Genomic DNA, 26,026 nt, shown 5'->3' on the forward strand with positions numbered 1-26,026 from the left:
GAGAAGTACGTCCTCCCACCATCTCCTCTGAAGGGAAACTCGCCAGTCTTTCTCTGCCAAGCCAAGGCATAACCCGCGCCCACACCAAGCGAGGACGCGCTTTCACCGCAAGTCATGACAGAAAAGGGAAGACCACGTATCGCCGCCACTGTTAGCAATTAACAGGGGAGACCACAACCCGGTCTCTTCGCATAGTAGAATGCTTTCACAATAACCAGGAGGAAATTACGGACGCACCTCAGCAGCTGCAGAACTGACCCGACTCGACCACGGACAAACTCGAGACTGCCAATATAGGGAGCGAGGAGTCTCCGCGACCCATCCTGGTCAGCTCAGCTCTACACTCTGCGGAACGCTCGAAGCTGGTCAACCTACTCAAATAGTATCAAGATGTATTTGCATGGACATACGAAGAGATGCCTGGATTAGATGAAAAGCTATTCACCCACCATATGCACATAATACACGGATCCAAACTAGTCAAACAATCCCCGAAAAAGTTCAGACATGACGTGGAAGAACAAATTAAAGTGGAGATTCAGAAGCTGTTAGCCGCTGGTTTCATCAAACCCATTCACCATCCCACCTGGTTGGCTAACGTCGTTCCCGTAAAGAAGAAGAATGGACAGATCAGATGATTTGTCGACTACAGAGATTTAAACAAATGCTGTCCTAAAGACGATTTCCCACTTCCTAACATCGACATGCTAGTAGACGCTACCAGTGGGAACGACATGTTTTATTTCATGGATGGGTACAGTGGCTATAACCAGATAAAGATGTATGAACACGATGCAAGTAAGACCGCTTTCCGAACTCCTCTCGGAAATTTCTACTATAACGTAATGCCTTTCGGTCTGAAAAATGCTGGCGCCACCTACCAACGCGCCATGACTACCATCTTCCACGATATGATGCACAAACAAGTCGAGGATTATATAGATGATGTGGTGGTTAAATCAAAAACTCGAGCGGCCCATCCAGAAACGCTATTACAAGTGTTTGAAATGTGTCGCGAATACAAGCTAAAGATGAACCCTTTGAAATGCGCCTATGGTGTCTCTTCAGGGAAATTATTTGGGTTCCAGGTAACAGCTGAAGGGATTAAAGTCGACCCAGTCAAGACACAAGCTATTCTTACGATGCCACCGCCATAAACCGTAAAAGATATCCAGAGTTTCATGGGTAAAATAAACTACATTCGCCGCTTCATATCGGGACTGGCACAACTTGTCACTGCATTTAATCCTTTACTAAAGAAAGGGGCGAGCTTCGTGTGGACTACGCTTCAACAGGAAGAATATCAGAAGATCCAACAAACGCTGTCCTCCTCGGCCATCATGAAATCTCCTGTAAAAGAAAGACCGTTGTGTCTCTACACGGCCTTCAGCGATACTGCTGTTGGAGCCCTCCTCGCTCAAGAAGACGACGAAGGGATCGAATATCCCGTATACTACTTCAGTCGAACATTAAGAGATGTTGAACTCAGATACCCCAAAGCGGAAATGGCGTGTCTGGCTCTAATCCATTCCATCCAGAAGTTTAGACACTACCTTCTCTCCAACAAGGTGGTGCTAATATCCAAATCTGATCCTGTGAAGTTTCTCCTCTCAAAACCGTCCCTGATAGGGAGACCGTCTAAATGACTCCTTCAGATGTCATAATTCGACATAACATGTGCTTCCCCGAGGGATATTAAGGGACAAGCTATTGTGGACCTGTTAGCATCATTCCCAGGAGAAAATACTGCAAAGTTACGCGAGTATATCCCTGGAGATCTTCTAGAAGTTCTTATAATAAAAAAAGAGGCATGTCTACTATTCTTCGACGGCTCTGCCAGCCCTGATACTGGTACCGGAGGAGTAGGCGTGGTTCTGGTATCCCTTGCTGGTGAAGTCTTCTCGTATTCTTTGAAGTTAGACTTCCTTTGCACCAACAACTCAGCGGAATATGAATCCTTCCTCATAGGACTATCACTGGCTAAACAAGCTGGAGCCACACGTTTGGAAATAAGAGGTGATTCCAAACTACTCGTCAACCAGATGAACGGAGTCTACGTGCTAAAAGAATTAACATTGGCACCATACAGAACTGAAGCACAAAAACTGCTAAACTACTTCGCTGACGCAACCATCACACATGTCGGTCGAAATAGTAACAAGCACGCTGATTGTCTAGCTACACTAGCATCAAAACTGCAGTTCGAAGGATTTGAAGAAACCCTGACAGTGAAAAGGCGAACCATAGCTTCCACATAGCTTTCGCAACCTGAGAAGACCGGGAACGATGACTGGAGGACTCCTATTATCCAAGAGCTCAGCAACTCACTTTCCCAGGGAAAGGTCAGTCTCAAGACTTTGCGAAACTTCTTTATGCTTCAAGGCGTTCTATACCATCAAAACCCAGACAGCTCCCTGTCGAGATACCTCGGAAAGAAAGAGGCACAACAACAACTCGACCGCGTCCATGCCTAGGTCTGCGGGATAGCATCGGTAGTAACCTTTATCGTCGTTTGCAACGACTTGGTTACTATTGGCCAGAAATGGGGGCTCAATATCGATCGCTTTATAAAACATGTTCCAATTGCCAAGCACCACCATATCAGTCAGAAGTCTTCAATATTAATCACGCTGGGGACTGACAGAGGCCATATGTCAGCTACCTCCGCGACGGCGTACTCCCTACCAACAAAGAAAACGCGACCAAGATAAAACATGGATCCAAGAGGTTTGTGTTCCATAACGGGATTTTATATCGCATAAGTTTTGGAGGAAGTTTACTGCGATGTTTGAACGAGGCGGAAATCTCGGTCATGTTAAGAGAAATGCACGAAGGCGAACACCAAGGGAAACATAAATTGTTTCTTCAAATACATGAGAAATACTATTGGACAACCATGGAAGATGACGCAGCTGCTTTCATTCAGAAATGCCGGGAATGCCAGGTCCACGGGAACCTCATCCACGAGCCTCCGACACCTCTGCACTCAATAAGTAGTCCATGGCCCTTTTATAGCTGGGAACTTGACATCATTGGGAAGATCAATCCGCCATCTTCAAAGCAGCATGAATACATAATAACCGCGACTGAGTACTTCACCAAATGGGTCGAAGCTATCCCATTGCGAGGAACCACCGGAGCCAAAATCGCGGCGTTCATCAAGGAACACATCATCTGCCGTTTTGGCGTGCCTAAACACATCATCACCGACAACGGCACGCCTTTTGCTAACAAACAAGTGCATGAATCACTCGAGAGATACGGTATTAAACAAGTCTTCTCTACCGTGTACTATCTTCAGGGAAACGGGAAAGCCGAAAGCACCAACAAGATTCTGATTCGAATTCTCATCCGAACGGTACATGACAACCCCAAAACTTGGCATGGGAAACTGCCAATGGCCCTCTGGGCATACCGAACGTCTCCAAGAAGCTCCACCGGCGCTTCTCCTTACTCTCTCGTCTACGGTGCAGACACGATCTTCCCAGCTGAAATCAAAATCTCATCGGCCAGAATTACTGCAGCAAGTGGACTTCAATGAGATGAAGCTGAAACACTGAATGCCAGAATAGCGGAGCTAGACACCATAGATTCCATAAGATTCAGGGCAGAATAACATGCACATGCGTACATGAACAAAGTTTCCATAGCATATAACCGAACTGTGAAACCCCGGGTTTTCCAAGCGGGAGATTTGGTGCTAAAAACTGCTAAACACATACAACAAGAATATCTGCACCAAAGTTTTCCCCCAAATGGGAAGGGCCGTATATAATTACAAAGGTGTATGACAGTGGGTACTACAAGATTATCAAGGAAGATGGAGGAAAGCTAGAGGAAGTCATCAACGGGAAGTGGCTCAAGGCATACTACGCCTAACCACTATCTCGCAACATGCTACACCAGGGCACGACAATCCATGCACCCTTTCCGCTTTCTTTTCATTTTAAATTATCAAGTTTTGATGCAACCTCAACAGATTAATAAAATTTCTTTATTTCTCCAAACACAAGTACGAAAAGAAAAAAAAAACCTTACATCTCATAACATGAGTCAGAAAAGCCCATCCAGTAGATTGTAATCCCTAGAAAGCATCGTCTTTAACCGACTCTGATATCTTTCAGTCCTACTTTTCAAATTCCGGATTGACTCTTCAACCTTCTGTAACTCCATAGCCAAAGCCTTCTCATCTTCCAGCATAGCTTTCGTAGTAGGGATCACACCAGCAAGTATGCCGGCTCTGTCGACTTTCACAATATCAAGACGATGTCGCAACTAACTGACGTTGAACTCCATAGATTCACAGGTAGACACCATATTCTCCCACATTTTAATGGCCGATTCCGCGACAACACGGATAAACATACTCTCCATTTCGGCGACCATCGGCAAGAGGCAATTCACTGTGGAAACTAGAGCAGATGAACAATACTTCACCATGCTCCTGGTGGCAATGTGACCATATATCCTCCATATCCTCGTGTAAAGACTCATGAATTCTTTTCGCACCAGGAACCCACCGACGTTCCGGTAGTTGGAGGAAAGGCACCTCATACGGGTCCCAAACGACGAAGCTGCATTGTGATACTCGTGACAAGAAATTCCTAAATAGGCATTCTCCAGATCTGTAGCATCTGATGGGATCGGGTTTGAAGGAAGAGGGGTGAACAAATCATCTTCATCAATGATGGTAACGCATACTCCGACAGGATATCTCTGCACAGAAGAAATTTTTTGTCATTTATCGGCAAACAGTGAAACATATGTTGATCAGTAAAAACATACCGGTATAATCTTCTTGACCCTAATAACTAATAATATTTTGAATGATGTTGTAGTAATGAGGTTCAAACTCTCGGACTTGTGAAGATTAAATTTAAAGATTTAATAAAATTATATACAAAAATATTAACAAAGTGGGCGAGAGGTAACCAAAACACTAGATTCCACTATGACGCAAAATTGAATGATACAAATTTCTAAACTCTAATTATCTTTTAAGACTCTTATTTCTTAATTCATAAATAATCTGGAAAATTCTCAAAAATTAATTGTATCCCTAAGCATAGATTATCTAAACAAAGCATAACCTATCTAATTGAATCACAACTACTGAAGAAATTTTTTGCAAACAATTAAAAACTCTGCAAAAGCAGTGATTGAGTGAATTATAAATTATAAATTAGAGAGAATAAATAATTACCAATTATTAATACGTAAATAGATTCCTCATTGCCTTGGTTGTGAGAGAATTAGTCGCTCACCATGTTGGAAAACCTCTCAAAGAATTTCATTGATGCTCAAAAATGGTTTACAAATGATGAGACTATGAGAAATACAATAAAACCGGGTTTGTAACAGTTATAAGTGTTACAAACCAGAGAACTACGACCCACAGTATGTGTCACTGATACTGTTGCTCTAAGACCCACGTTAAGCGTCGTTGTCACTGTTGGAAAACGACTGTCTTTGGCAGTCCGTTCTTCGTGTTCTTCATGTTCATCAGCAGCAGCAGCAGCAGAAACCGAGTTTGGGAAAACTCGAATTTCTTCTTCTCTGGCTGTCCTCAGCCCCTCCAGACTCTCGACACCCCTTCTCTGAGTCCCCAGAAACATATTTATACCCGCAGGAACTCCAAATCTCTCGAGTAATTGCAAAATATTTATGATTATTCTCCATGTAAGATACGAGATATTTTTTTTCTTTTTTTTTACCTCTTCACGCGCGTTACAGCTGCACACTCTCCTTATTTATCTCTGACACGCTCCAAACTGTTGCTCGAGTCAACAAACATGCTCAGAAATCGTTCAGACTCATGCAATCCCGTGAAATAACTCTCCCATGCATGTACTGCCCTGTTTTGCTTCTCGCGTAATATCCAGACAAATTGGATCGCACCATAGTCCCATACCAAGATTTTTAGGCTATATCACGTCCACCCATGAAGTTTCAGCCATTTAGTCTACCTCTAACTCATCCAAAATCCGATCGAGAAAACTGCCAGGAGCTGCGACTATTTTCCCGCCAATATTCAGTTTCAAACGAAGGGGATGAAGGTGCATCTTAACCAAAACGTGGGCGCCTTTAACAGCTGGGGTGCCTGGGGGTTCCCTTATCCAAAGTGAGGGTGCCTTTAGTACTTTTCTCCGGGAGTCCAAATAGCACTTTTCGAGCAACTTTTTCCACACAAGTGTATTTCTCCAAAAACACCTACACAAACATAAAAACACCATAATAAGTACAAAATCAAGCACTAACAATACAGACACTAAGGACAATTCAGACACAAAAATGTGTCTATCAAATACCCCCAAACTTATTATTTGCTAGTCCTCGAGGAAAATTAATCTAGAAAATAAAACCGAGTTAATCTCGGGAGGGTTTACCAGAGGTGTACCCACAAAACCATTACTTCTAATTGGTCAAAGTATCCAAAGAGCTATGAGGACATACATATTCTCAACCTATCTCCAAGTAACTAGAATGCCAGAGAAATTAAAGGTGTCAGCTCTAAAGCTGACTGAAGAAAAGGGGAGACACATCCGCAACATTGCTAGATAAAGAGATATCCACTACACAGCTAGATAAACATTGTAAGATGCGTCCACTTCTTTACAACTGGATAAGATTAGGAGAAAGATAAAGATGATAGGGACATTTGCTACACAGCTGGACTAATTACGTGTGATGAGTTAAACCAGTGCTAGAAAGATCTTGTGCCAGATTGAAAGCGGACTAACAAAATAACCAAATGTATCTTTCTTCGACTCTCTCATAGTGCTCAGTAGAAACAACGTCTTCTGCGGTCTGTTGACGATAAACTATCGAACCTTGACAATTAACCCTTCTCTTCGATTTCTTGCTTGACTTATAAATTTTTTACTTCCCTTTGTCCTTATTGAACAAAAAGTAACGATGATTTTCTTTTTTTCATTTTTAATTTTTTTTTTTAATTTTTTTTTTTGAAACAAAAATTACAAGACAACAATTTACATGGCCATGAGAGAAGGACTTTCAAAACTTGGATCTTCGCAACTTGTGATGTCTTGGTATCATGGATTCTAACAACTTATATCATTTGATCTTATAACTTCAACTTTGATTTTTGAATTATTCTTTTCTATTGTTGCTTCTAAACCTAAAACGTCTTCAACTTTCTTCATAGATTTTGATGTCGCTACGCTTGTTGATAAGTTTCTACTGAGAGAGAGTCGCAATCCAGTAACTAAGACTACATTGTGAGGTTGCTTTGTCTTTCTGGCATTTCCTGACCTACTTGCCTTTCCATCATGTATGGTTAGGTCCATCACGGTTACCCTCTAAAAGGAACAAGTTCTCTCCTGAATTTCAAGGATCTCAATGTCTTTTTCTCTAATGTCTCAAAAGGTTGTTATCCCTAGCATTCCAATTTCTATGTTTTCGGTGAGAAACAGTATGTAAACTTAGCTAACCGGATACCATGTGACGCTATAAGTTTCAAAAGTGCAAGTTCTTCCCCACCCCCAAACTTAAATCTAACATTTTCCTCGATGTTCTAAAGATAAAATTAAAGCATGAGCAAGGAGAAACTGTTACCACTTGAAGAAAAAGAGTTAAGGAAAGATATTACCATGTTGCATGAGCATGGGTTACCTCCCAAGAAGTGCTAAGTTTAAAGTCTTCAGCCAGACTTAGGAAAGGATTAGTCAACTCGAACCGTATAACAGTAGCCGGAATAACTGTGAGTCTTCAAAATCAAATAGAGCTGATCAAAGGAAACTGCAGTAAACTAAGAAAATGAACAAGACTAGCATGCCCTTACCTAGTTTCCTGATTAAGACAACTACATCTAAATGTGGTTCAGGTTCAGGTTCTATAAAAGGGTCTAAATATATTTCTTTAGGCTGCAACTCCTCAAAAGTAAGATCCAAATTATTAGGTCCTAGAGTCTGTAAAAACTCAAATAAAAATTTAGAAGCACATAATAATAACCTAAATAATTGAGGATCCTCTAAGTCAATCAGGTTTGACTTACAAAATTGACCACAGTGAGGGTAGTAGTCATTCTTAAAAAAATGTGTTGATTCTAATTTCCTAAAGCATTTAGGTTTAATCTCACAACTAAATATTCGACACATTTGAAATATAAACGTGCCCACATTTGGAAGAAAACTATTTGGTGGGAAAACAAAGTCAATAAGGGTATCATAGCCTGGGCAAACCACGTCAACCAGAGGATGGGTTTCTAATGACTGAACTTATTTCTGGACATTATTAGGTTCAGGAAAACGTGTATGGAGATAATATTGTACGATGGTTGAGGCACAAATGTCAATCCCTACACGAGGGAACTTTATAAGAGTTAAAGGTAAAGCACAGGGAGAATGATAATCACCCCCAAACTTAGAGTTTTGGGTGTCTCTAGGTAGACTAACTACAACTTCAAACCTGTAATACAAAGACACACCCAAAGAAACGTAAAAAGAACAAATAAAATAAAAAAAAACCTAAAAATTCTACCTAAGCACAAATCCGCGTCGGCGGCGCCAAAATGATAATGTTTTGAATGATGTTGTAGTAATGAGGTTCAAACTCTCGGACTTATGAAGATTAAATTTAAAGATTTAATAAAATTATATACAAAAATATTAACAAAGTGGGCGAGAGGTAACCAAGACACTAGATTCCACTATGACGCAAAATTGAATGATACATATTTCAAAACTCTAATTATCTTTTAAGACTCTTATTTCATAATTCACAAATAATCTGGAAAATTCTCAAAAATTAATTGTATCCCTAAGCATAGATTATCTAAACAAAGCATAACCTATCTAACTGAATCACAACTACTGAAGAAATTTTTTGCAAACAATTAAAAACTCTGCAAAGCAGTGATTGAGTGAATTATAAATTATAAATTAGAGAGAATAAATAATTACCAATTATTCATGCGTAAATAGCTTCCTCATTGCCTTGGTTGTGAGAGAATTAGCCGGTCATCATGTTGGAAAACCTCTCAAAGAATTTCATTGATGCTCAAAAATGGTTTACAAATGATGAGAATATGAGAAATACTATAAAACCGGGTTTGTAACAGTTATAAGTGTTACAAACCAGAGAACTACGACCACAGTATGTGTCACTGATAATTTTGCTCTAAGACTCACGTTAAGCGTCGTTGTCACTATTGGAAAACGATTGTCTTTGGAAGTCCATTCTTTGTCTTCTTCATGTTCATCATCAGAAGCAGCAGCAGAAACCGAGTTTGGGAAAACTCAAATTTCTTCTTCTCTGACTCTCCTCATCCCCCCAGACTCTCGACACCCCTTCTCTGAGTCCCCAGAAACATATTTATACCCGCAGGAACTCCAAATCTCTCGAGTAATTGAAAAATATTTATGATTATTCTCCATGCAAGATACGAGATATTTTTTTCTCTTTTTTACCTCTTCACGCGCCTTACAACTGCACACTCTCCTTATTTATCTCTGACACGCTCCAAACTGTTGCCCGAGTCAACAAACATGCTCAGAAATCGTTCAGACTCATGCAATCCCTTGAAATAACTCTCCCATGCACGTACTGCCCTGTTTTGCTTCTCGCGGAATATCCAGCCAAATTGGATCGAAGCAAAGTCCCATACCAAGCTTTTTAGGCTATATCACGTCCACCCATGAAGTTTCAGCGATTTAGTCTACCTCTAACCCATCCAAAATCCGATCGAGAGAACTGCCAGGAGTTGCGACTATTTTCCCGCAAATTTTCAGTTTCAAACGAAGGGGATGAAGGTGCCTCTTAACCAAAATGTGGGCGCCTTTAACAGCTGGGGTGCCTGGGGGTGCCCTTATTCAAAGTGAGGGTGCCTTTAGTACTTTTCTCTGGGAGTCCAAATTGCACTTTTCGAGCAACTTTTTCCACACAAGTGTATTTCTCCAAAAACGCCTACACAAACATAAAATCACCATAATAGGTACAAAATCAAGCACTAACAATAGAGACACCGAGGACAATTCGGACACAAAAATGTGTCTATCAATAACCCCGGTTGGGGTACTGTTACAAGATCCAAGCCTCACACATTTTTCCGAAGTATCTAGCCGGTTCGAAGATGATTCACTTCTGGTCGACATAATGAGGAGAGGTAGACTCAACAAGGAGAAACCTTTTTTGTAAAACTGGGAAGACGATGTAACTTCACCGAGCATAAATACTGGGGAACCCTAAAAGAAGAAAAGAAGAAGTGACGGGTGTAACGCTTCCAGATTTTGAATGAGGAAAGAATGCCCTGATTAAGACGTGCGTGAAGAAGGGAAATCAGACCCAAAAGAACAAGTCTTGCCACTCCCACGGCATACGCCTTTCCGTGCCAACACCATGCCAGCCATGCCAATCCACGCTTCCCCTTGCCAGCACCATGCTCTGCCAAGCGGCCCACGCCCATTCCAAGCCCATTGATGCCAACAAGTCCCTTTCATTCCAAGTCTATGCTAGCATCTCCGCCTCGCGTTCAAAGCCTGACCCCCAAAACACCTAGTCATACTGGGATCTGTGCAAAGCTGCCAGATACGAGGATTGTGGATTCTTACTTACATCTCGAAAAGGTCAGACAAATCTCCTCGGCCCTCTTTCACGACTTAATGTCTCAGTTCTATCCTCGTCTGTCACCATCTTATGCTTACCTCGCAACAAGGCCCCTGTTCCAAGCTAAGCAGGGGACTTAATATTGATGGTGGTTTTTGAACAAAGGATAAAACCGTAAAACCTCACGTATAGCATGACGTCACCAGTGACACTAGCACATTTATTAGAAAATTTAACACGTTTATGTAAAAATCACCAGGGTACCCCTTTTTCAAATACTAAATTAGGGTTTCGATGCGCGAAACCCTAAATTCACACATACCGCGCAACCATTACGGAAAAAGCATGTCAAACATGCCAAATGCACGCACCGTGCAATCATCGCGCAGAACATAGCAATTGCACGTACCATGCAACACTGCGCAAAAGCATGGCAATCATGCCACTCACACATGTCACGCAACATGCCAAATGCACGTACTGTGCAAACATCGCGCAAAACATAGCAATTGCACGTACCGTGCAATCATTGCGCAAAAGCATGGCAAACATGCCAAATGCACGCACCGTGCACTCATCACACAAAACATAGCAATTGCATGTACCATGCAATCATTGTGCAAAATATGGCAACCACGCCAAACCACAAAGCAACGCGCAATCATCACGTTAACCATGCCAAAAATCCAAAAATGCACCACCATTGCACAAAATGGCAACCATGCCCAAAGCGTGCGCCATTGGCACATGCCATGCAACCCTTGCAACCTGGCATGCCAAGCCTTGCAACCTAGGGCCAAAGCCGCCACACGCGCCATTGGCACATCCCGTGCAACCCTTGTAACCTGGCATGCCAAGCCGTGCAACCTAGGGCCAAATCCGCCACACGCGCCATTGTCACATGCCATGCAACCCTTGCAACCTAGCATTCCAAGCCGTGCAACCTAGGGCCAAAGCCGTCACACGCGCCATTGGCACATGCCGTGCAACCCTTGCAATCTGGCATGCAAGCCATGCAACCTATGGCCAAGGCATACCACACATGCAATTGGAACATGCCGTGCAACACTTGCACTTTGGCATTTCCACTTGCACCCGACGTGCAACCTAGGGCCAAGGCATACCACACATGCCATTGGCACATGCCATGCAACACTTGCAGTTTGACACTTCCACTTGCACCCGACATGCAACCCAGGGCCGAGGCATGCCACACATGCCATTGGCACATGCTGTGCAACCCTTGCACTTTGGCATGCCGCGCCTACATCAAAGGTCACGATTCCTCTTATGCAAAATATCAACCGTCAAAGGTCGCCACTGATCCGAAAAGTCTCTCAAGCTCAACTTATCGAACACCAGCGACATGCTACATGTTTTCCACGAAAAATACTCGAGACATCAAAACGTATGTCACAAAATGGGGGATGCTCATTAGGGTTTTGATTTGGCGGTCTACAGCATGCGGCATATACAAATGCCCGTTTCAAGAAAGTGTAATGAGAATAAAACAGTTAGTAAATGCATGAAGTAATGGTGAAATTCTCTTTCATTATGGAACATCAATTCCATCAAATTCCATCAATACCAGGCGTTACCACCTCTTCCCATTTAACTCATCTGTTTCTTTTCTTACGGGGCCAGAGTACGTTTCACTTAGACTTGTATAAATAGGTTTTACCTATTTCCACCAAAACACAAGTTTTTGTTCAGGTATAAATACACTCAGAAAAGAAACTCTTGTTAGCTTTCTCAAAGCTTTCATCTTCTGATACAAGTCAAGTACTACTCTTCCAGAACTCCTCTGATCTCAACACTCTCTTCGCTGCCCTCCCTAAACCAGCCCTTCTCCTCCTCTTTGTGACTGAAGCAAATCCAGAATGGCCATTTCTTGGTTTAGGCCAGATTTGTACAGATTGATCTCTCGAATCTAAAGTACTCCCGTGCAGTACATTTATTTAGGGTTTAGATTTGTTTCCCACCCACTCACCGAAATTACCAAAATCAGCAGAAACGATTTTCACCCATAAACAAAGAGTTATATTTTTGAACTGGTGCTTAATGGTATACCTTTATGGGGAGTGTGGTTGTGGAAATTGAGGGAAAAATATTTCTTATAATTGCTTTCTTGATTAGTGATTAGATCGTTTTCCATTTTATTTTGGATTATCGAAGATAGAGAATGATTAGTTTGGTTAATCACTTTCCTGATAAGTAATGTGTTAATTATGATCTTAGTTTGACTTGTCGAAGTTAGGACGATTGTTCTGAATAATATGTACCCGATAAGTAACTACATCGTTGTTTCAATTCTAGTTCGACTTATCAAAGAAGGTACAATTTTATTTATTTTTCAGTTCTAGTTCGGCTTAACAAAGAAGGTATATATTTTTTAATTGATCCTGATAAGTAAATATGTTAATTCTGATCTTAGTTCGACTTATCGAAAAATAATGGAAATTACTTCGGGTAATTGTTTTCCTAATAAGAAGATAAGATCAATCACTTATGATATTTCCAATCTTAGTTTGACTTATCAAAGATGGTTGTAGATTTCGTCAAAATCAACGTGATAAAAACCGTTAAGATTTTTAAATCTCTAAAATAACTATTATTATTATTATCAATAATATTATAAGATGCCGCAGAGGGCTTTTATTAGAAAAAAAAATCACGTCAATAATTACAAAGAGCGTGTTGGCATCTTAGCAACAAGCTGGACACCAATAATATAATAAATTATTATATTATAGTTAAAATTACTAATTATTACTAAGGGATAAAACTCTACAAGAAATTGGATGGGAGTCGCGCTACAAGAAATCACTAATTATTATTATTATAAAACAAAAAAAGAGGTTTTTACGATGAGTTAGTTGGTAGCCTAGTAACAAGTTGGGCTCGAACACCTTTTTGAATAATAAATTTATTCTATAAAGAGAGAACCACCTACTTTATAGTTTGCATCTTGATTGGTTAGGCGGTTCTTCAATATCTTCAAAAATACAAATGTATCCCCTCCTAGTTCACTAGGGTGGAAAAAGCCAAAACACCAAAATCATAACCATGTGTTGAGCATTTGTCCAAATATTTATTACGCTTGCGAGTAACTGCAGCCGACATAGCACGTCCTGGTATGAAGTTACTGGTTTTTGCATTTGTGAAGGGTGAGACACATGTGACATCAAAACACATGTCTCAGCCATTTTCCCAATTGTAAACGAGAGTATCTGTGGGCCTTCAGGCGTCAGCATTATCAGATAAGAAGCACATTGAGACTTCTTTACTAGCAGCAACACCAACTTTATAACAAATATCTACAAAAATATCTCTAACCAAATCGTGCCGAAATTTGAGACCGACATCGATCACTGACACTACGTAGAGCATGATCACCATAGATATCCATAGTACAATTACAACTTGATCACAAACTAGCTTCATAAAATAGAGGTATACCCAATCGATATTTAAGAACGAACTAGATTGGCGAGGCCCAACTGTTTGGTTAAGCCCATTAATGGGTATGGCCTTAAGAAAATTCATAGCATGGTCAGTTTTATTTCATTGCCAAAGAATGAAATACCTATCTGATAATGAGTATTTGGTGGTCAATTCTTTCTTAATCACATCAAAGTATCAGACTGTCAGTGACTTCATGAAGTGAGGGGTAGTATCGTTGATGTTAAAACTGGAAAAAAAGAGACCACAAGACTGAGAGTATACCTGTAACGCATGCTGATACCTCTGGCTTGAGACAACAGTAGTTGTAACTTGTAGAATGATCCCCAATAAATGTTGTGTCTGAGCACGAGATGCAAGATAGCAGTATTTGGATGTGTCTGCCATTTTATAATTACTCAACCAACCATCATCGATAGATAAAGTGGAAATATGCTGCTGAATAACACCAAATCTTGCACCATCTCCAACTATTAATTGCCCCAAGTACTTAAACAGGTACTTTTCAAATTGTGTAGTAGTTGTATGTAGTGCAAGAAGGCTAGCAGTGCGATATGTAAAGTAAAGTCTAGACACACCAGTGAAATTACATAGAATAAACAACTCACTCTGTGGGTCCTGTAATTTCTTAATTATATTCATAAGCTGGATCGTCTTCTCCACTTTCCCCGTAACCATATTACTGCAATATTTGCAGGACCAAACTCACTGGTCTACCAAGCAACTTTACTTCATTTGAGGGTTTGCTAATGTTAACAGGAAAAATACCACCTGCATTGCTGCTTGGATCAACAGATGGCCAAAAAATCCCAGTTTTACTGATGTTTAGATGCGAACCTCTTTCAAGTCCTTTATCTTGTATGATTATGAGAGATTTGGCAAGGTATCACCAGCAATTGTACTATCATTCAAACACTATGCATGTAAATCAAGCGTACACTATGAAGAAATCTTGTTCACAAGTGGTTGTAAGATATATGCAAAAAGCAATGGACCCAATGAGTCATCCTGTTGAGCCCCTTTAGCTGATGACAAGATTGAGTCATGGTAATAGAGTCTAACATGCTTAGAGTACAAAAACTCAACCCATCTTGATATGCTTGGACACTTAGCTCCGACTTATATGATTAAAACAGATATATCAACCAAATTAAAGATATTTTTGAAATATATAAGCAGCATTGTTATGTTGTTTTGATTAACTTTCATCCCAAGTATTTTGTTAGCTGAATGTAATATTCATTATCCCTACATGGTATCCCTACACCAAACTGGTGAGTACCTAAATATGTGCTCATAGGCTTACAACACCTGCAATGGATTGTATGAGATTATCAGCAACAACTGCTGCCGCACCACTAAGCGCATCTAACAAATGTTAAGCTATAAGACCACCTCTTCCACATAAAACATCTTTAGTGTCAACAAATACTGCAGCTGAAGAAATATTGTCTGTAGGAATAGTTGGAGGTGGTGCATAGGGATTATGTTCCATTTTCGGAAAGTCATCTAAATAACGACTTTCCTTTTATAAGGCATATGGAAACTTTATGAACCAGGAATCTGGATATGGAGTATGAAGGTATTATGCACCTAGTCTGCCCGGTCGAAATACTGGTCTCTACTTGAGATCAGGGTTTTCAAAAAATAAATCAAAATGACAAATGTGCAACCTAACGATAACAAAAATAAAATAAGGTAAGGAATAAACTAATACCTAAACCGGACCGCTTAGGTTATGATTTGAATGATGTAACTAAAAATAAAAACTAACCAAATGAAAAACCCATGATTATGCCATGCAATGATACACGAATGCAAGGATGACTATTATAAACTACTCCATCCATTTCAAGAAGATAGACTTGTTTGGTTTTTCATAAATATTAAGAAAAACAATCATTTCAGCCATTATTTTTTTCCGTGTGTTTTCTTAATTTATCCTTAAGAAAAAAATGGTACCATGATATTTCAAATAGAAAAACAGGAGAGAAAAATGATCCTCAAATTTGCTAAGAGATGTGATCTCCTAATATGGGAAAAAATAGTAATATAATAACATTTGACTTTCTTTTTATGGAAACAAGCCTATCTACTAGACATACCCATATATAAAAAATTTGCATTTTTTTTTTGGAAACGAAGGGAGTAAACTGCATGCATGGACGGTCCTAAGCATACCACTGATATTTACATGCCTAACCAAACTACAAGTGATTCACATTTCCAATTCATATTTTTTTCCATTATTTCATGCTCATGTGCATAATGTGTATCCATCGTGAGTAACTTGAAGAAACCAAAAATTTAGATAGATGTGGATTACATGTGTCTTTCGTTTTCCAGTATTTTGGATGTTACTCGAGATCAACAATTTTTGCTCATCCCAGATTGTATCTGATAATTAAGGTTGTACAAGAACCGGTTGAGATGACCTGGACCGGACTGGAACCGAAAATATTGGACCGGAATCGAACCGGTACCGGAGTAACCGGTACAGGGACTGTGACAGAAGGTTAAGAACCGGCCTACACCGGACCAGATGTTCCGGTTAATTAGAGCCGTTGAGATCTTTACAATTTTTAATCCTATCTGTCCATTTTGTTTAGGGAACCCTAATATTATTTAATCTCTGAGAAACTCTTTCACTCTTATTTTTCTTTCTTCTTCATTTTTTTCTTTCTGAAGAGCAGTCTCTTCAATTCTTCATCTAATTTGATTTCTATGAACTATGCAATCACCACCACCACCATCATCATCATCATCATCATCATCATCATCATCATCATCATCAAGTCTTACTAGTTAGTAGTTACTACACAAAAGGTAAATCGGTTCTCTAATCTTTTCGATTTCCTTTTTGTTTCTGTTTTAAAACCCTAGAAATTGAAAACAATTTTAACAGTATCGCTTGATTAATCAACTAACCCTTGTGTTTATACTCACGAGGTTAAGTGCTGACTGCTAAGGATACCAAATTCTTCTTTGTCTATCAGATTCAATCTATACCTTTTTGTTTCCGAGGTACTTTACAGTCTTTACTTATTCTTTTTCTTCTGATTGAGCAATCTATCTTTAACCTTGTTGTTGTGAATGCTTTAGGGTTTGAGATTGGTTGAGCAATCTATTTCTTAACTTGGATTTGTTCATGTAATAATTCAATTCTGCTTAGTTTTGTGCAAGTTTGTTGTTTTTGTGCAATAAAATTGAGGGTTGAGTAGTCAATTAAGTTGATAATCTTGATGTGCACATCTTTGTCTTGCCCTGATCATCATTGCTTTATTTGCATTATCTCAGTATAACATTGTGTTTCTGTTTTATTTTTGTTAGATGACCACATCAAATTCAACTCCAACCACAAATGAAACTCCAAGTACAAGTACAACTCAACAAACAGAAGTTGGATCATCCTCTCAAGCCGCATCTCATACAAACGATGAAACTGAAACTGCAACTCCAACAAGTACAGCTGAAGCAGTTGAAGTTGGTGATAGCAAAAAGAAGCACGACAAAGTGATATCAAGTGTTTGGTTGGGAATGACTAGGATAATGATACTCTTGTTGAATGTCATCATTGCCACAAAAAATATGCTGCACAATGACGTAAATGGCACTGTTGGATTATGAAAGCATTTGAATAGATGTCCAAGAAATCCCAACAAAAAGGTTGGTAACTTTCTGTGTAGTCTGTTTTGAAGTTGTTTTCTTAAGTAACAACTTTCTTAAGTTTATTCTTGAAAACTTTGTTCGAGACAGAACACAATAACTATACATAGGAGTAGAAACAACTTTCTTCGTATGCATATGAAAGTAGTACTGATTGCAATCTCTTAAGAAATGATGCATTTTTGGAGTTGTTGATGTGGGGATACTGAGTATGAACTGTGGGGATAGAACTGAATGGTATAAGGATTTGGTAGTTGCAGGTTTAGGAAATGGAATGTTGGTTGCTGTTACAGGTAGTGGCTCAGCTTAACTTAAGCAATGCAGTGAAGAAATGGTGCTTTGGTTTGTTTGTCTGAGAACACCAATGGTGCTTTGATGACTAGATGGATGAGTTGGTGAGGAATGAACTTATGAAAATGTTGTTTGTCTGAGAAAAACAATGCACTTTAAGTACTTGAGTAATCTAATTAGTATTATGAACTTATGGAAATGTTGAACTTAAATATGTAAAAGAATGAACTTATTTTGTTATGTTAAACATTGAACTTATGGAAAATTGGAAATGTTAGTTTTTAGTAGTTTGTAAAAAATTTCAGGTAAAAAACCCGGTACCAGTCTTGTACCGGACCGGTACCGGAGGTACAGATACAACACCAGGTACAAGTATAGGTATCGGTCCTCAAAATAAGGTACCGGTCGACACCAAGTACAGGGACCGGTTCCATAAGAGAACCGGGCCGTATCAGACCATGTGCAACCCTATTAATAATTGCCAGCGATCTTGCAAAAGTATTCTAACTGGCCAATAATGTCTTTCCTCCTATGGCTTTCTTCCAAAAGTCCTCCTCAACTAAAAATTAGTTCATTATTTAAATCGTTCTTTTCTTAACCTCAGCCTCAGAATCAATTGGCATTGACCAGACGATTCAAATGAAATACCTAAATTTTTATTTCCAATTCAATTTATATAATCATTTTTCTTTCGGAAATGAATATGTTTTATTTTCTTTTCCCAAAATATATTGTTAAGATTTTTATTTTATGGAAAGATAACTATAAAAAAGGTGGCTAGTTAATGATAAGAGAAAGAATATGATAGGGGAAAGGTGAAAAGAGCAAAAGAGGATGGTTTGTCGTCCTCTAATTCAAATTCAGATGCTTTTAATCTTATGAATACCTATACTACTGCTATATTCCAAGAGTATGCGAAGATGATTGATGATATTGATTCAATTGGAGATCGTGATAATCCTGAGGAGAAAATAATAATGCAGGTGCCACTGTAGTACAATGGTAAAGTCACTGGGTGATGATACCAGTGACCTGAGTTCGAAACTCGCCAGCATCAAATTCTTTACCGATAAAAAAAGAAAAAAAAAAGAAAAGAAAATAGTGTATCAACTAAATAGTGAATGTGAGAAGTTTAACAAAGAAATTTATAGCTCACAAGAGACATCTGGAAGATTGACTGCACCAAATCAGCATGGAGGATCTGCTATCTTATCTAAGGTATTTTCTCATTCTAGAAATTAGTGTTTGAAAACGCGGGGTACCGAAATACACTACCAATTTTTTCTTAGTAAATCTGTATGGACAAACTTAATACAACTCCGAGAGTTAAACTCGATCAATGAATATTATCTTAGAGTTATATCTCAATCTCTTGCGATTAGAACTGCTAGAGCATAGCTCGGTTGAACCCACCAAGTGTTGGTATGTCAAGTTTGGTTGTCATATTTTAGAATCAAAACTCATCTAGAGTCGCTTGATTAAATACTAGAGTCAACTTCGTTTAGGTTAGACTAGAAAGTATAGGAATGTTGAGACATACAAGTATTACTCTGAATACCTGGAGAATGTAAGAAGTAACAACTACAACGATGACATCATCCTTCCACTTGAGGTTAGTAATATTGAATTGATCTTGTTTCCATTCTTAACGGATCATTCAACTCGTGCTATATTGAAAACATAACATGCAAAGCTTTATATATTGTGTATAATACTCTATTGATGTGACTTGGTCATTATAGTATGATCAAAGTGTCAATAAAAAAATATTACGAAGTATGAATGCTTATTTTTTGGAACTTCGTAAGTACGCCATCGACATAATCTATTGTATATAGTTATTTGATTATGTAAGCATTATATAGGAATGATTTCATCCTAGAAAACAATGTTTTATAACATTTGTTTAAAGGAAGTACATTTATGAGCTTGTTTCATAATCGAAAGGAAATCATGATTGGTCTTGTTATTCTTTGAATATCTTTTGGATGACCAGTGGAAGATGACTTCGGTAGAACCTATCTTAAATTGTGGAGATTTATGGTATAACCGGTCATAGCCTATATAATATAGTTTGTTGCAATCGGTCATGAGCTTCATTGTAAATCTAGTTGTAACCGATCACAAGCTATATTGGAATGCAAATTGTAACCGGCCATAAGTTACTTTGGGAACCAAGGTATAAAAGTTCACAAGATGAATTGGAATTTAGTTGTAACGATCACAAGCTACCTTAGGGAAGCAAGGTGTAACCGATCACAAGCTAACTCAGGAAGTAAGGTATAACCGATCACAAGCTACCTCTGGAAAGCAAGGTGTAACCGTTCATAACCTGGTTTGGTAAACATGGTATAACCGATCACAACTTACATTGTGAGGTTGGTACAACCGATCCCAAGAAGCAAAACCGAGTTTCCAATATTGACATATCTCTGTAAGTTTTGTGTGAAGCTTGGAATTAGGTTTTGATAAGAAACTTTTAGATGTCGACATATTTGAACATGTACATAACTCTTATCATTTATTGTTCAAAGATACTCAAGATGATCCCTTGTCCGAAAAAGTGAAAAGCATTTAATTATGATGTTCATCATATATATATGTTTTAATTACCAGCATTTAAAACATATCCTCTGGAAAATATTATTAGTTAATGTGCTAAACTAATAATAGAAATTTTTCCATGAGAGTTCTCAGAAATATTGTTAACATCTATTGGGAATAGGAAAACCGAATTTATGTACTTTAATGCATATCTTGAGAATATTTCCGATTTTGGATTTTCCTTGTTGTCCAAACAACCTTGGTATATGATTACTTGAGTTTGAATTTCTTGCAAACTATCCTAAGACCCAGGCAAACTTCATTTCTTGTTGTTTCTGGTGGAACCGTCTATTCGGAGAAAAAAGTATCCTAATTAGGTGAAATCTCTTACGACCGCTCGTTTAAAGACTTCCGTGGGATCAATAAGCTCTACGAGTACTGTTGGTAGGAAACTGGATAATTGCAGTGTTATTAGTTTTCGATCATTGATTTGATTGACTAAAGGTTGTTGAAACTTTGATTGCACCTAGTTTATTTATTCTTTAGAATCTTCTCTTCTAATATAAGATTCACTCAGACTAGATCAAAGTATCAACGCGATTTTTAGAACCATCTTCGGATATAAAGATATCTTGTGATAATCCATTATTAACAGACTCCGTTCTGTGTGTGACTGATCATAAGAGGATTCAAGTGTTGTTGTGCAGGTACTTGAAGGAAATAAAAGATTTGAAGACGAAGAAGATTTCTTATTAGTTTTCATATCTTGTGGGTTTAGTGCACAAACCTTGATCAGATGGGATCCAACTAGAATCGGTTTATCTTTGATAGACTTGATTGATTAGTTGCATGAGATTGAAAACTCTATATAGTTTATCTTTGAGATCTATATCGATTGAGTGCAAATCCAAACTTGATTATTTCGGTAATCAGAGGATAAATTGATCTAACCAGAAAAAGGAGTTTATTAGATTAAACATAAGAGCCTTTGTCAACAAATTATCTTATCTTTAGCAATACTAATTAGAGTGGTTGCCTAACAGATTCTTTCTTTGTTGTTTGGAATACGATCCAAAGGACTTGGTATTCACGTGTGTGACTCTAGAAGTCGAAGGCGCATGGATACTGAGGGAACTAAGTATCTAGGGGTAGTCTTCTTGGTCTCAACTATACAAAGTTGGTATTAGATTTTGTATAACGACTTAATTCTGAGAATATTCAAAACTGGACTAGGTCCCGGAGTTATTTTTCTGCATTTGCGGTTACCTCATTAACAAAATATTGATGTGCCATTTACTTTAGTTTTCCTCATTATAATTGTTTTATTATAATTAAAGTAAATTGCACTTGTACGTTAATTCCGTAACACTTGATATTATTGATCCTATAGAGTTTCGGTCATTACCGAACCTATTACCAGGTGCACACTTTGTTGGCGTATCGTCTCGATCTTGTATCCATAGTCAATCACACAAGCGACCTTGTTTTTGTATTGTCTCAATATCGTATCCATAGACGATCACACGAAGTGTGAACCAAATTGTTGTATTGCATCGACTAAGTCCATAGACGATCACATTCGGTTGAGGACTTATAGGTGGTGTTGATGGTGGTTTTCAGTTCAGGACTAAAAATATAAAACCATATATTTAATGCGCCGTATGCAAAAGGACTGAGCCATTTAAAAGCAATGAGTACCCGTGACTCTCTACTCACACATGTTCTGAGTAATTCAGTATATATTCAGAATGGTGCATGTAGCAACAATCCGAAACATTCTGTAAACTCTCGCGGACATTATTCATTAGTGTATGGTTTATTAAGTATCTTCCTATGCTATGTTCCCCTTGTGAACCCTTAGTATTGGTATGACATGACAATTAGTGTTCACTTGCAGCTGAGTAACATGAATTTCCCGAAGTATCAAGGTTAAGGTCTGCATAAAAGTACTCAGTCGGAAAGCATGCTGCTCTCTGGAAATAAATCTAAAAACTCTGTGTCAACATGCAGAATTTTGTGATAATTCACAAGATTCAAACACAAATCTAATTAATTTGCAAAAATTAGGTTTTTGCGCCCTACGCAGTATATCAGACCCTGCTGGTCAAAAATAAACCTAGGCAAACTAGGCAATTGATCCGCCATGGATTAGTAGGTGCAAAGTCCTACCCAATGTATGAAAACAAGGAATTAAAGAGGAGCCGCGAAAAATAGGAGCAACAACAAAGGGAGGTGTGGTCGTGCCATAGGTCAGCCGGAGCCACCTGCAGATGGCCACGCCCCCATGCTACTTGTCGTCCTCCCTATTTCCCATCAACCAATCAGGTCGCTCTAAATCCGCCACATCCACTTGAGATATAGCCGGGTCCATACTTGCCGGTCCTCTTTCCCACCGACCAATCAGGTGTCTTTAAATCCGCCACGCGCACTAGAAGATGTGGCCACACCCTATGTTTGGTTGGCCCTTTTCTATTGACCAATGAGGTTGCTCTAAATTTTCAACAATATTAAAAGAGGAAAATTGCACCGGATGGTCACAATGCCAATTATCTTGCCAAACCGTGGCAACATGCTAATGGCATGCCAAACATGCAATTCCGCGCCAAGATGCTATTGGCATGGAAAACGTGCTAACATGCTACAACAACATGCCAAACGTGCCATTCCACCACAAACAGCATGCTTACGTGCTAACTCACTTTTGTTTGTGGCCAAACGCCATAACAGAGTCCAGTCAGGGTATCCCAACTAGAACACGATTTTTCTTTAGTGGCATTAGTTGAAACCCTAATTTTGGTCGTGGCTCAAATTACGCCACTTTAGCCCACAACATGCCACAAGCCGTGCGGGGCACAGGAAACCCTAAAAATGGCGTCATGTTATGATTAGCCGTGGCCATCCTTGCGCCTGTGGTCATTCCCATGTTATGTCCCTACCATCATTCATTTGATGCGACCATGTCACTATTTGCACAAAGAATGTCACCGTGCCTCGGCCACATGCCACACGCGCTAATTAGGGTTTTGGTATGCCAAACCCTAATTTAAATAAGGTTGCTGCGCCAACCAAGCTATGTAATGCTACCTGGGGCATTAAGTTTGATATGGCAACTGGAACCAATGTTGCCGAGCCATATTTGGGTCTAACGCCAATATGCCAAAATATAGCGGCCACGGCTACACCATACGCTATTAGTGCCACTATGCCACTATGCTATTATCAGGTGCCAACGGAATGTGGCCATAATCAACGGCCACCATTTCTCATGAATTACAATATCAGCCGTCCAAATTCGCCACAGAATTGACCGGCCCATAATAAGTCTCAGGTTCACACGCCATTTTCCTGCGGCAAGTTCCATGGCTTAACTTGCCGCACATGATCATCCGCCACCTAGCTGGCGCACGATTGATCAGAATAATTAAGTCTTGCACACAAGACCCACTCAGCAATCTGCTACACATTTTCCACGAAAATACTCGAGACATCAAACATGTCACAAACTGGGGGATGCCCATCAGGGTATTGGTCTGGCGGTTTACAACGTGCGGCGTGCAAACACCTGTTATAGGAAAGTGTCAGGAAAGCGGACAGTTATTGGCGGAAATAAGTAGTGGGTGTAAACTAACTCGTTTCCTTCATAGTGGGGACGTGGTTTCTAGCATTTACACATTGCCCCACTTCTCCATCACTCAACTACTCCCACTTCCTACGAGATCAGGGTGCGTTCAAACTGTGACTTGTATAAATAGGTTTCTACCTATTTCAACCAAAAACAACAGAGTTTTGGTTAACAACACAGTATCCAAAAAATATAAAAAAGAGCTGATAACTTACATTCCACAAGCCAGTTCCATATTCTAATACAAGTCATAAAACAGCCACACCTTCAGAATTAACCATTTTGGTCTCAACACCTTCTTCGCTTCCCTTCCTAAGACCAACCCTTCTCCTTCAGTTTGTGATCGAAGCAATACTGGAACGACCATTTCTTGGCTTAGGATAGGATTGTACAAATTGATTTCTCGAATCTAAAGCACTCCCGTGCAGTGCATTTGTTTAGGTCTAAATTTGTTTCTCAATAACACACCCAAATTTACCAAAACCGGTAGAAATAGTTTTTACCCATAAAAATGTGGATAAATTAAAAGATTATGGTGTATTTGGGTACCCTAGTATTTTCAAGTACGTTTACATAAATAAGCCTGTGAGCCTAATCACAAAAAGATAACTTGGACCGTATAAAAGATCAATATCCAAGTATCAATCAAGTCGTACCCAACAAACTAAGTCGGGTGTATCTACTATGATTGATCAACGCATAACCTGTGATATTTTAGTTATAAAGATAAACAATATAATGAAGAAAAACAAATAACACAGACACCAAAATTTTTGTTAACGAGGAAACTGCAAATGAAGAAAAACCCCAGGACCTAGTCCAGATTTGAAAACCACACTGTATTAAGCCGCTACAGACACTAGACTACTCCAAGTTAACTTCAGACTGGAATGTATTTTAGCCCCAACCAATCTCACACTGATCAAGGTACAGTCGCGTTCCTTACGATTCTAGAACCATGCCGGATTCTGCGCACTTGATTCCCTTAGCTTATCTCACCCACAACTAAGAGTTGCTACGACCCAAAGTCAAAGACTTGATAAACCAATCTGTCTCACACATAAAAGACTATTGAATATATAAATTTGTCTCCCACAGATATACCTAAGAGTTTTGTTCCGTCTTTTGATAAATCAAGATGAAAGAATCAATTGATACACCAGACTTATATTACCGAAGAACAGCCTAGTAATATCAATCACCTCACAATAATCTTAATCGTATGGTAGCGAAACAAGATATTGTGGGATCATAAACGATGAAACGAAGATGTTTGTGACTAATTTTTATCTTGCCTATCGGAGATTAAATATCGAGTAAATCTTAGAGAAGATAATACTCAATACGATAGAAAACAGCAAGATCAAAACACGAAACTACAGAAAAATAGTTGGGTCTGGCTTCACAATACCAATGAAGTCTTTAAGTCGTTAACCTATAAGGTTTTTGAAAAAACCTAAGGTTAAAGGAGAATAGACTCCAGTCGCAACTAGTATCACAGAAGAGGTGTGGGGATTAGGTTTCCAAGTTGCTAGAGTTTTCCCTTATATAGTCTTCAAATCATGGTATGCATTCAATGTTACCTTGGTAACAAAGCATTCAATATTCACCGTTAGATGAAAATCTGTTTAGACTCAAGCTTATATCTTTAAACCATAGATGGAACTTAGCTTGTTACACACAAATGAAAAGTGACTTCATTTAGATATGAGTAACCGTACCTAAATGTGTACACCTTTGTTGGCTCAACAATAGTTAACCGAAGTTATCCATATGAACACTTTCATATCAACCTTGTTCATCTTAACCATAACTAGTTCAAATGACTTAAATGAAACTATTTCTAGAGTTGTTGAATTGTTTATATTCTCATAGAAG

This window comes from Papaver somniferum, chromosome 10 (genome assembly GCF_003573695.1).
Source record: "Papaver somniferum cultivar HN1 chromosome 10, ASM357369v1, whole genome shotgun sequence".
Classification (NCBI taxonomy): Eukaryota; Viridiplantae; Streptophyta; class Magnoliopsida; order Ranunculales; family Papaveraceae; genus Papaver; species Papaver somniferum.